The sequence below is a fragment of the Oxyura jamaicensis genome, chromosome 3 (assembly GCF_011077185.1).
Source record: "Oxyura jamaicensis isolate SHBP4307 breed ruddy duck chromosome 3, BPBGC_Ojam_1.0, whole genome shotgun sequence".
In the NCBI taxonomy this organism is placed as follows: Eukaryota; Metazoa; Chordata; class Aves; order Anseriformes; family Anatidae; genus Oxyura; species Oxyura jamaicensis.
In genome coordinates, this window is record NC_048895.1 from 8,623,053 (window position 1) to 8,636,949 (window position 13,897).

Consider the following 13,897-nt stretch of genomic DNA (forward strand, 5'->3'; position numbering starts at 1 on the left):
CCACACCTCTGATAGGGACAGGGAACCATCTTGGTTTTCAGCCTTTGAACAAGTGCAGCAGCTCTTCTGTATCTTGCAAGGGTGTTTTGAAGCTTTGTTAATTAAGTGAGCTCAGAGTAGAGAATGATGGCCATCTGTAATTATTTATTAGATAGGATAAGGGTCTAAGTAACGGATATGAAATAAGATCAACCAGACATCCACCACTGTTCTTGCTGGGGCTGAGAATCTTCTATTGAGTGTCCTTTGAAGTGGTAGCATGGTGTTTGAGTAGAGGTTATTTAGTATAAAAGGAGAGGGGCAAGAGGCTGATGACCAGTACTATGCTTGCCATTAGTTAGCACCAATCAGTAGAAACAGAGGAGGGTACTAGCTAATGGAAGCCTTACTATATCTTTAAGATAGGAAGCTTTAAGCCTTGAGAGTACTCTGGTGTTACCCTTTTATTAACGAGGAGGTACAGAACACTGTTCCTGCAACATGATCTAATAAGATCCAAGCTTCTGCATCAGTGTTTGATTTATGGCTGTTGTATGTCTTCTTCAGTGTCATTGCAATTACTGAAGTCCTTACTAAAGGAAAGAAGGAAAAAACTTCTGTAAATCTTGATGGGGGGAAGCATATCAATGGTTTGGCATTAAATATATACTGACTCTAGCCTAGCTGCCCTGCTTTAATTTGTACTTGTGGCAGATGCTAGCAGGTTTTAACTGTTATTTTATTGTAGCGACAAGTTCCCAATCCCAATGCAGTTATCACCATCTGTAACAGTAGCGTACTCCTATATGACAGAACTCCATTCTGTCAAGTCCAGACAACTTTCACGAGCTTTTCTATACTCTCTTAATGAATATCTTCCAGAGCAAAATTAAAACCAATATGATCTCTTCTAAGAGTTAAGCCTCCCCGTGTGACCAGTTACTGAACCGTTAGAACGGGCTGCCCAGGGGTCACCATCTCTGGAGGTCTTCAAGAGTGTAGATTTGGAATTAGTAGCATGATTTAGTGGTGGACTTGTCAGTACTAGGTAAAAGGTTGGACTAGATGATCTTAGAGGGCTTTTCCAGCCTGAATGATTCTATGATCTTTCTTTGGGGGATCACAGCAGTTTTGTGCACTTCTCTGCTATAATATAGAAAACTTGTGGCCTCTAGGGCATTAGTGGCAAAGTAAACAGTACACAGGAACAGCTAATCATGTCTAGACTATCCTGCACCCTGTTTTCCCAACAGAAGATCATGAAGAATGATTCCTTTTAATAAAGTTCAGTTAAAACCTACTTATTTTATAAGTGTTGAAAATGTTTTTTTTGTCTACAATGAATTAACAGACAGATTTTGTATTCCAAGTAGAATACTGTAGGCTGGCATATGAATTATCTCAGTATGGACCTGATTTTCAGGTGTATGAGTAGAAATGTGTGACTAAATGCTTTCAGAGTTCCGCTGTGTGTTCAGCCAAGACTAGCATCTAGGCTCCATGTTATGTTGTCTACTAGAAGCGGGGAAAAGACAGAATGATTTGATCACTGATCGCATCTACTAATAATCCAGGCATTGCTAATAGCTTGGATTTGTTTAGTGGAAGTCTGCAAATTTTGGCAGCCTCTGTACTTCTGGTCTTTGACCAAGCACTTCTAAAGGGTCACAACTGAGTTAAAATCCACAGGAAGTTCAGGTTTGATATTTTTGTCTGCGATCTTGACCATGTTATAGAAAGATTCAGTGAATACATATGTATTTCATGTATCGGTGTGTAATTCTTGTCTCCATCTGTTATATTAGTGTGCTGGGAAAGCAATATACAAAATACTATTCACCTTTTTATTTTATATGATATCTCTTGGTGACTTGTATTAGCATGGAAAATGTGTGACAGTGCTGTCATCACAGTGTCTTGAGCAAAGATGAGCTACTACTGCAGCAACAACACATGTGAACGTGTGATAAAATATGCTTATTAAATGAGCAGATTCTAAGAAACCAGGAGAAAACACTTTCTATATGACTGTTCTGCATTTAGCAGATCTGAGTAATGCCACTTGCTCATCCTGTCCTCAAAGGTTTCCATTTCCTTGGTTACACTGATTCAAATGTGAGTCCTTCCTGTAACAGTTCGAGAAACTATCAGTATTTTTTAATAAATAAAACAAAACAAAGCAAATGTTCCACCCCCTAATCCAAAGAAAAGCTAATCAAGGACAGTTTGGATTTTTTATTTATTATATCATAGAATCATAGAATCATAGAATATTCTGAGTTGGAAGGGACCCTTAAGGATCATCAAGTCCAACTCTTGACACCGCACAGGTCTACCCAAAAGTTCAGACCATGTGACTAAGTGCACAGTCCAATCTCTTCTTAAATTCAGACAGGCTCGGTGCAGTGACAACTTCCCTGGGGAGCCTGTTCCAGTGTGCAACCACCCTCTCTTTGAAGAACCCCCTCCTGATGTCAAGCCTAAATTTCCCCTGCCTCAGCTTAACCCCGATCCCGCGGGTCCTGTCACTGGTGTTAATGGAGAAAAGGTCTCCTGTCTCTCGACACCCCCTTACGAGGAAGTTGTAGACTGTGGTGAGGTCTCCTCTCAGCCTCCTCTTCTCCAGGCTGAACAGGCCCAGTGACCTCAGCCGTTCTTTGTACGTCTTCCCCTCCAGGCCTATCACCATCTTCGTAGCCCTCCTCTGGACACTCTCCAACAGTTTCATGTCCTTTTTATACTGTGGTGCCCAGAACTGCACACAGTACTCGAGGTGAGGCCGCACCAGCGCAGAGTAGAGCCATATGCCCATTTTTTATAAAATGGCCATATGCCCATTTTTTATAAAAAATCCAGAAACAAGAAGACCAAAGGAAATGCAGTTTGTGCTTGTACCAGGCCACTTTCTCTCCCTTATTTAATTTTAAATTACATACTCTAGATAAAATAGATTGTCCCCGTACAGATAAAATAGATTGTCCCCGTACAGAAAAGAGAGACAAGTTGCAAAAATCTGGTACTAGTATTTAAGCTTCAGCTATGTTCTGTGATAAGATTATTACATGACATTTTGCAACTGGGGAAGGTACCAAACACAGAAACAAAATAACTGAATTAAGAGAAGTGAAATAAGGTATTGGTGAGGGCTGCATTTTAGAGATGAATATTGTGAAACAAGCATTGTTCTGTGATTTAAACACAAGTTGAGGGAAATGGAATGTAAGTCTCTGGTGTAAACTTCAAGAGAGTTGCCATTTTTACTTCCATAAATCTCACATTGGTGGCTGGGAAACCATCAATGAGGATGATGAAATCTTGGGCTTAGTCACCTCCAGTGGCCTTTGTCACTGGCTTCAGTGGAGCCAAGATCTTAGCCTAGGAAAAGCTCTATAAGAACCACAGTTAAGCAAACATTCATGGGGTGTGGATTATCACTAAAATAACAATGCCAAGTCACTCTGATTTGCCTAGTTCTTGATAAGCATTTTCCTCATGCCAGTGGCTGTTGTACTGTTGCTTTCTGTGGTCTCCCCAAGGTTCTGTATCATGCAGTGTCTTGCTGTGAAGTCTAGCAAGGCATTATAACTTCCCAGATGGTACTGATCTTAGGTGGTAGCTTGGAAGACCTCAAACTAAACAAAGGTATTTAAACTCTTGAGCATTACAATATAGAGTATGTCTTCGCTGCCTATGGACCAAGTTTTAAATACCCATATGGCACTTAAAAAAAAAAAAAAAAAAAAGTCAAAATCACATTAATGCTTCTAAAATACAGAAATCCTTACTGGGGAAATGTTTGGGTGTTTCTCTGCTATGGAGATATGGTGCTTATTACGAGGGTGCAAGACCTTTTAGCCTCTAAAACCATAAACAAGCTGCTTTAACGGAGAGGTCTGGTGTATTTTGAAGAACAGATTTCAGCATTCTTAGGATTTGTAAAATTATCAAAAATATAATTTTAAGCTATATCCATTGTACATTGAAAAAGAACGAAGCATCTACTGTCCTAAAGTTTCCCCCTATGGCTGTTCCAGCATGTTCTGCACACAGGTGGAAAAGCGTAGGGAGAAATCAAGTTTAAGTTTGGAACTCCAAGAGAAACACATCCTCTTATTTCTGCCCAAATGCCACCTGATGCTCTGGTTTAGCACTCTGAATGCAGTCTGGCCAGACAAAGGAGTGGATAGATGCTCGTGAGTACTTGAAGTGCCAAAGTAAATTGCCAGTGCTTCTCATCAGCAGGAAGGTAAAGTACCATAATTACAGATTTAGTCTTATTTTTGCTTCTGGAAGGTATTAATACTGTAGAGCTGTGGCCAAGGGAGAAACAAATTCATTCTTTTGCTGTAGGCTTCCTTTAGAGATTATATTCTCAATTTCAGAAAAGCTGTCTGCTCCTTGATAGTTTTCATCTTGTGCTTTCCTTTTGCCTTGTGGCTTCATTGAGACAAATTGGCGCAAAGCAAAAATACCCTTTTAGATGATATCAAATCAGCATTTGGTGGAGAAGAGTCTAAATCAGTAACACTGCCATTTTGTAGCTGTAGCCTTGCTCTCCTGAGCTTCAAGGAGTGCTGAAATTCAGCTTATTAAGGGCACTTTGATCTGGTTGTCTTATTAAATTTGTGGCAATGTGTGAGCCTTTAAAAAGAGCTGAAAGGGCATGTCTTTGCTACTTCAAGAGAGATGTCATCATTAGTCAGAGCGAAGCGTCTGCTTTTGAGGTAAACTTTCAGCATGTGTTCTGTAAAAGAATTCCTCAGACACAGTCATTTCTCTAGCATACAAACAAAACCACTAACTGCTAAGGGTGGATTTCATATTGTCCAGGTGCAGTAAATTTTTGTGCATTTTAGTAAACTATAGAATAATAAAATTTATTCACCACTATAGGGATCACTTTAAGAAAGCTAGGATGGTGCTCAGTCATTTGAACTGGAGAGGCTTATTTTAAACTTCAGTACCAGCAATTTCTGCCCCAGTGTCATGAGCACCAGATTTTGAGGGTGCGGACTACCTGTGAAGAATATATTATTTTATTTTGGGCAGCAAACATTTTTAAGACGCCTATGGAGTTTAAAGAGACTTGATGGATAAAGCTTTTAGGTAAAACTGGAAATTGTTCATTTTGAAATTCAGTATTGAATTTCAGATCTTAGCTGAAGGCTACATAACTTACTAAAAACGCAAGCATGGATTGCTTGATTATGGTCAATATTTAAGACAGCTGAAAATAAAAACACAAATTAACTTAATGTATGTTTCTACACATAGCTACCTGTAAAAGGGCCCAGGAATTGGAAATGAGGAGGAGGTTCAGAAGAAAATAAGGGTCTAAATGCACTAGCTGTCCCTTCTTGGAGGACTATGAAGGCATGTGGATCAACTCAATGATGAAATAGTAGCAGGGCACTTCCTGGGTGCTTTTCTTCATTTAGATTTATTTTAGCTAGATCAGGGTGGTCCTCTCTTTGCTTATATGCAGTATGTGTAATTCAATGTTGTATTTACGTCTTCTGATACTTCTAAAATCTGTTCTAGTGTCTCTCAGCTTTTCTGTCTTCTCTTTTATCTGGTACATGGGCTCTGATCTGAATCTTACTGGTTTGGTATCTCTGGTTTATCTGGCGTTAAACTGAAGCTCACTTGATACCCCGAGAGTCTGAGCAGTGAGATGCTGTTGTAGGAGACTGCATGTCTCCAAGTGTGAACTTTCGAGTGAGGTGTTTCTTTTTTTCCTCACTGTAAATGCAGAGCATTCATCTGAACTTACTAATTGTGGATTGTACCGTGATAAATAAGACCAAGAAGGAGAAATTGGAAAGGAAAAAAAGCTTAACAGCAACAAAAAGCCCCTAGGGTTCCCTGGCAACAGGGACTCATACTTTTCTAGTGTGAGATTGCTCTTTGAGAATTTGCCCAAAAAGCAGAATTTAAGCTTTGCTTTCCACCTGGGGCCGTAGGAAATAAAAGTAAATGAGTTCACTGGCTCTATGGTTCATGTGGGATGGAAGGTCAGAAGAGATGCTACCTAGGGATCATACTTCAGACTTCTCCTTTTGGTTCTTTAAATGACCATATGGGAATGCATTCCTCTTTCAATTACACCTGCTATTGTGTTTTATATTGCTTATTCTGTCTGTTTTTTCCCCTCTCGCAATTTTGTTCTAAAACCTTACACTGAGGTCAGACTAACCAACCTGTTTACTTGGATCATCCTCTCCTTCCACCCACTCCCCAGGGATGGGTTCAGATGCCATGTTCTTTACTCAGCAGCACAACCCTTTGCATTATGGGCATAATATAAAATCCTGCCTGCCATATGTGGGAATTCAGTTTTCTTTCCATGGTAAAAGTCAGAAAATATTGAAATGGATTGACGTTGTTTCTGTGCAGTAATTTCCATTTCCAAGCATTTACTAGCCACTAAGTCCATGCTAATGTTTTACTTTTTCTTCTTTCATGGTTAAGTATTCACTTTCTTGTGGTTGTCCTTGAGTAACTTTTTCTTTCATTCTTCCTTCAGTGGCACCATGAGCCCACTAGGAGCAGAGTGAACTACTGTGAGGTGGTTGGAAATACTCACAATATTGAGCTCAAGCACATGCCTTGTCAATTCTTAAACCATTCTGTGATTCTGTTCTGGTAGCTGCCAGCACGGAGCGTATATTGTTCTACAGCTCCTGCCACATCATCTTTGAAAACGTATAACTGCTTGTGTCTTCTTCCAGAGGGTTGGGGGAGTGGGGGAAATCCCTAATGTTTTGCAGGATTTGGATTTCTAATCCCAGGGCTTTTTTTTATACTATTGAGGTATATCTTAGCCTAGAGATCCAGCTGAACTTGCATCTCAGGCTGTAAAATTTGTGCACTTCCTGTGAGCAGTAGAATAAGGCAGCTGGGATTTCAGCAGTGTTGTAAGGCTTTGCTGGTGTCCTGTTGTTTGGGTGCCCAGAGAGGAGCTGTGCTCTTCCACCTGTATGTGTGTATAGAAGTCCTTGGCATCTCTCTGAGACTCCTCTGCAAATCTTTCCATTACAAATAGTAACTTAAGAAAACGTAACCAGAAGCTTAAGCTCAGAGGTACAACTAATGTTTTTCCCACCCTGTGGCTCTGCAAAAACACCTCCCGATATCAATTGCCTTGGTACACCCTGTGCATATCTCCTTGTGTTCTGAGGAGTTCTTTGACTGCATTTTGTTAGCTGGCAGCACTGAATACTGACCTAAATTAAAACTTCATATGCACAGGGACAGTGCCACATTCAGCTTTAGTTCACGTGACATGTAGGATAATGGGTTGCTATGGTAAAAAATGTGGTGATGACAGGCCATGTGACGTCAAGCTAATATAAGATGGGTTTAGCAAAATGAAGAAAATATCTGCCTAATATTTCTCTCAATATATTTTGGATGAATAATGCTCTTTATGCTCAATGAAAGAAAGTACTGTTTTACCTGCATTACTTTTCTTTGGCCAGTGAATCCAAACCAGATGGGGCTCATCTAAACATCTGGCCATTTGTTCTGATCAGTGTGCTCAGAAAAATGAGATCTAATTGACAGAGGAGCATTGCCATTCCATTCCATGTAGGCAGTTCTTACGTTTCTTAAGATTAAGCTGAATCACAGATCTTCCTGTGAGCAGAATAGCATGTTTAGAAGAAAAATAAGTTCTATCTATGTCTAGAGAGGAGTGTTCATATTTGTTAGGAAATTGGATAACTTTGCTATTTCTACTCTATGAGGTCCATCAGCTCTTAGGATTTGTAGAAGTTGAAGTCCAATGGATTCTCCCTAGGCTTTATTAGGCTTTAAGATGTGAAGGAGAAGGTGTTCAGGTCTTATACCTGCTTTTCAAGGCCATTAATGAGTCTTATGGTGTGACCTTCTGGTGCTTGATTGTTCACGTAGTAGTAATTTATTTTAAATATGCTGTACTATTCTAGATACCTTCCCTTGCAGCTCATTTCATCGTGTTTACAAACTAAAGATTTGTAAATATTTTTTTTGGCTAATGTTTCATTCAATGCGGTTGTAAGTAAAAGGCAAGAGAGGTGTAAGTAAATGAAATGATTACTATAAGTTCTGAGGAATGTAAGTACTAGAAGTTGTTATCAAGTCACAACATAAAGCTGCTTAGAAATACACTAAGGATTTAGTACAGCCCTTGTTGAGGGGGCACCATGACATTTATGTGAGTTCTTTTATATTGGAATTCGGCTTGGTGCCTTTCTTTGCAGATGCTGGGCCATTTTATATAAAGAGGGTGCTAAAATGTTCATGCCCTGGCAATGGTCAATTTATAAAGTTATAAATTAAAAAGCCTCAAATGGGTATGTGGGCTGGAAAGCTATAAATCTACTAGGTGGGGTTTTAGTGTTTTTCAGTATTAAATATAGCACATGAAGTACTACAAACATGGCAGTTGTTGCATTTATTTATCATATCTTAAACTTGTAGGGGTTTGAAGACTTTTTCTCCCCATGAATTTTGAAGCAAGGAGAACTCATGGACTCAATTCTTAGGACATTTTATGCTGAATTCTGGCAGAGTTCTAGAGCTATGTTTTAGGAAATGTTGTATGTTCACCATTTGAAATTAGGTGCAGGTAAGAGTTCAAGTTAAACAATTGAAGTTGCCAGTCAGTGGAAATGACTGAAGTTCTGTTATTGGAAAGAAAAAGTTTTAGGGTTATCAGGAAATCTCCCTCCTCCTTGAATCAGCATCAAGGAAAAGCTAAAGACTATGATTGTACTGCTGTGGAGGCTATTTCCAGTTATACCCTTTTAGCATAAATCTTAGGTTTTTCTAAAGTAAAACTTCCCAAAGTAGCTTATTCAAGGCCCTGGGAGCTGGTGCTTGGAGTGCCCGTCAGGGTCTAGTCTGAAATCAATGGCAAGAGCTGGCATCACTTCCCAGTTCTGCTGTGCTGATGTGCTCTTCGTGTTCATGACAGGTCGTTCTCAATCGTGAAAATGAGCTGGGTAACGTGTGACACAGCCTTCCTACTGGACGTGTCTCGGGAAACCAGACAGTAGTGGATCTGTTGTGCTGTGGCTGCATACCTTGTGTTTTGTGCTGGTGACAGATGCCTGATTTTAAATCAGAAATAGTTGTGTGTCACAGCAGAATGCAGGATTTGAGGTCGGATAGCCTTTTGTGGGTTTTGTCTTGGGTCTCTTGATCTCTTCCTGATCCTTTCATCTTGCAAAAGGGATTAAAAACATTCCTTGTTTCTACTTTTAGCAAGGCCATGTCTGTCAAAATAGTAAATTGCTTTCTACTCTGGCAGTTAGCAGAGTGGGAGAAGGCACAGATACAGTCTCAGGAGAAACTGCCCATTCATGGCACCTTAGGTCTCCATCAAACCCTTCAAATATCGCATGAGGTACTGATGTCAGTGGCCTCCATGTAGTCCATCTTTCACAAAAAGCAAACAACCCCTGAAACATTCTGTTTTTGAAAAGAATGTAGCTAGGGAAGTAGTCCTGTGAGCTCTTTCCAGCCTGGCTTTCACAAATGGTATCTTCTGCCATTTGGGATTTTTTTTGTAGTCAATGAATATGCTAACTTTGCCTTTCTTCTAGTAGCCCAACAACACTTACATTGCCACCAAATACAGATTTCACTGATGTTTATTTGTGGATGTATGATCCCTTCTCATGCTGATTTTATGCCTCCCTATGGCCTACTGATAACAAACAATTGTGAGCCCAAACTGGGAAATAAAACTAGATGAGATTGCCGATTTGGCTATCGTGCTGTCACTTGGCAGAAATTGGTGATGAAATTGCTTGAGTCTGTAAGAATAAGAAAATATTATTGGTATGAACAAAATGGAGAAAGGGCAGCACAGCATTTACAAGACTTACTATAATTGTCATTCACTAGTTAATCATTTTTCTGAAGATAGCTACCCATAAGCTCCAAGTATGATGTCCTTTTCCTGATTTTGTTTTCAAAGGGAAGAAAAAAGCCTTGCACTTGACAGTTTGTTTACGGTTTTAGCTGGTTTTCTGTCTTGTGGAGTCTCAGCCTGCTGGGCTGAGAGCAATGGCTGCAGGTTTCCTTCAACGCTTGATATTACAGCCTTCTGTTCCTCACATATCAGTGCTGATGTCATTTTCATCTGGAAGAAATGATTTTTCAAACCTCCTTTTCAGCTTTTCGTCTGGTTTCTGAAGCTTTTCCCAAATAGATTTTTCTCATCTCTGCATGCTGGTTGAGGAATGAATCTTTTACATCCATACTATATAGACAGCTGCTGTGTTGCCTCTCCTCAAAACGTTTTTGCAGCACAAGAACACCAGTGATGCTGTGCTTTAACAACTGCTAGGAGAAAATAACTGAAGCTTCCTCATGTCTACCCCGTTTGTGTTATACTTTCCCTTCCAAGGTATCTGTGGGTTTTAAGGTTGACTTGGGATAAGGTGAAGGGTTTACAGTGAGTTATGATCCTCTCAAATCCATCCCTAGGAGAAGCACTGTATACTTTGACATGCTTTCTAACAGCCTCTTGTGCCTTGCTTTTTGCTGATTGTTTTGCATCTCCACATTACATCCCAATTTACTGTATATGTGGAGTGTATTTCACTTGTTGGAAAATTGTTCTGTTTTGTTACATCTAAAATCAGTTTTGGCCAGCTCCTAACTTTGCATATTTTTTTTTATCTGCCCATTGGTGAGTTGTTGTCTTGGGGCTTTGAGTGTCAGCCCGATTGCCCCATGGCTGTATCCCTTAGACACCAGGATTTATTTGTAAGAGTCCAAGGCAGTCTTTTTTGAGAATTCTTAGATGTCTTCAGCTGGACGGTGATGTGTGATCTTTGCAGGATGGCTGCTGGGATGAGCCACTAAATCTTTTATTTCTTGGCCATCCCAAACTTGCCCCCAGAAAATACTAATGGATGAGCAGCTTATGAAGAAAACTGTAGAATAATACAGTTCCTTACTCATGTCATTATGGTGGTAACTTTAAAATAAAAATAGCTGTGTCTATATTCTCTCCATGTCAAAACAAAACTGTCCTCTCTCCTTCCAACCGCAACATCAAAAATGCCGTCAGCAGAATTTTAGCACCGAATTTAACAAGATTGAATTAGGAAAGAATTAGGCTGTCAAGAAAACTGACAGATTATATTACTTCTACAAAAGAAAAAAAAAAAAAGTTAAGTACAGAATATGGTGCTAACCTTTAGCTATTGAAATATTGACTGGGTTTTCCTCCCTTTCTTTCTCTACCTCTCGTCCTCTCACTCAGGTTCCCGGTGCGTAGAGACAAGTATGGCTTTTTGATCCGTGACCTGGGGGAGATGAACTGCTCCAGTGCCCTCGTCTGGGGGAGACATCTTTCTGCCAACATGGCCCTGACACAGCAGCAGAGGCAGCCGCAGTTGCCACAGGAAATGCTGGAAACCAGTCCAGATTTCAGTACACCTTACCCTGTTCTTGTTTGATGGTTTACTACTGTCACTGTTTCTTCCTGTCCAATCTGTATTTTCTAACATCATTTTCTCTTTTTTTATTTCTACATAACCAACTTTCATATTATCAGCCTGTTCCACTCAAGTGACTTTATAATGCTGAGAAGAGTAAGAACAACTTGAGAAGAGACAACTAAGAGAATGAGAATGAAGACTCAACAGGATTTTCTTGATCGGCATTTAGATAACATCACTGGAAGAAATGCAAGTGAGACCATTAGTTGACCTCTGAAGTCTTGTTATACAACCTTGTCTCCATTGTGCTGGGAAGAGTCAGTAGAAAAACTGCAGGTTCTTTCTGCCATCAAAAAACATTCAATGAAGCCAAGTTCCTTAAAGGAGCTTGGAAATAAAGGTGCTTTTTGTTTTACCTGTGTACTTCACACGAGCTTATAGAAGGTTAGGAGCAGAGGTGCAGATTTCTGCAGTGGCGAATGCTTTGTCAAAAACCAATATTACAATCCAGCCTGATTTTGATTAGTAAAATGCGTTTTTCTATTTAGCAAGCATTATGCAGCACATTTTCAGAACTTGGTAAACAGCATTGTCTGCGAAGTATCACATCTTAAAATTGTTGGAAACTAGAATATTGCTCTTAAAAGTCAGGGTGAAATATGTGTTTAGATTCATGTGTCATCCAAGTGTTGCAGGGACAGCAAAATTCATTGTTTGTAGACTGCAATGTTTCAAATTTGTTTTCAGTATTTTATTTCAAAGCCATTTGTGGTCAAGGACAAAAGTCTGTCTTATCACTAGAGCTTCATGTAAGCTTCCAAGAGAATAACTCCTTAGCTTTTGGGTCTTCTGGTCAGAAGTTCGACCTGCTGTGCATGTCTTCTGAGTTGTTAAACCCTAGTTTCTAAATACCTTTCCTAGGAATCTATTTGAATGACCTCCCTTTGCAGTGCTTTGAGGGAATGGACAATTCCGGGTAAGTGTGTCTCATAGCAAATGTTACCTTTCATCTTTCTTTTCTATTAAAAAAAAAAAAAAGAGAGAGAGAGAAAATGAGAGCTGCTAAATCTTGACCCTTTGGCAAACCCTGGTGTATTTAAAAAGTGTTTACAGACTGAATGTTACAGCCAAACCATTCCTGTTGCTTCAGAGGAAAAGGCATGAGGGAGCTTCCTCGCAACAAAGGCAGTCCTATTTGCAAAGTTGGGGGAAGGTGTAAATGGCCCAGTGAACTTGCGAGAGCCAGTCACATAGGTGCTGTTATGAAAGCTGCAAATAAAGACAGCTTCTGAAGAGTCAGTGTTTACTACTAAGTCAGTGAGAAAGCCCAGGTACACGCAGAGAAACAAACACTTTTGAGTGGAGGTCAAAACATGAACTTCGCTGTTGGTTTAGTTCATTTTCCTCTTTCTGCTTTCTTCAGCAGCACTTGTAGCCACCATTTCCCAAGTGGAAGATGCAATTAAAGCTTGTAAGCAAATAATGCATAACAATAACCTGCGGCAGTTACTGTGCTACTGCAATTATCATGACTGTTGGTCCAATGTAGCACCCAATGAAATCAGTGGGCTCCCATGGATGCCAGCAAGCTCTGTCTTGAAGCAGAAGGGAATATACCTTCCCATCTCTGGTTGGAATCAGGAACTCTTACAACTTAAATCGCTCTAGCTATACTTCTATGCACAGGTTTGCATTTGTAAATACCCTTTCCAATAATAGCTTATATTTCTAGATCCTTCTGTGCAAGAATAGAAATGGAATAAAAAGAATATCTGGGTTGAAAGTGCTGCAGATATGCACAATATTGCACATAAGATTACTTCAGACTTCTGGACTTTCCTGGATTTCTCCCCCAACACAACATTTATCTTCTGGATGTTTTTCCCTCGCTGTTTATACTGCTCAGTTGTTTTCCTCAGTATGTTTTTAATTACTTTTTTTAAGGATGCATTAAGTACTCTTTTCTCCTTGCTTAGATCTGAAAGACGCTACCAAAATCAGAAGCTGTGCTGGGGATAGGTGCAGAGAATACTTGTTTTAAGTAGCTATTTTTGTTTTCTGTACCAAAGTCTCTCTTCTCACATCAGGTCATATGGAAAGATTGAATGTTAGCAAATAAAATTATAGGAACCAATGGGTCTCCAATCTGAAATACAGAAATCTCATACTGTCTTTTCTGTCTAGGGCCAATAATCTAGTTGCAGATTGCATTTATTTAATAAGATTATTTTTCTTTTTATGTTTTCCTTCTCTAATATTAAAAATAAACTACTTTAAGTAAAGCAAACAGACTAGGCAAAGCTTGTATGATTTGGTAATTTATCAAGTGTGGCTGCCAGGGGATGGGACCCAAGACTTTCGTCATCTACTTTGAAAAATGTATGTTTGCTTTCATAATGGAGTTGGAGTGTAGGCGAGTGCATGAGGTAGGGAGCTAGCTTATCTCTTTACATAGAAAACGTTCTTAAGAAAACATG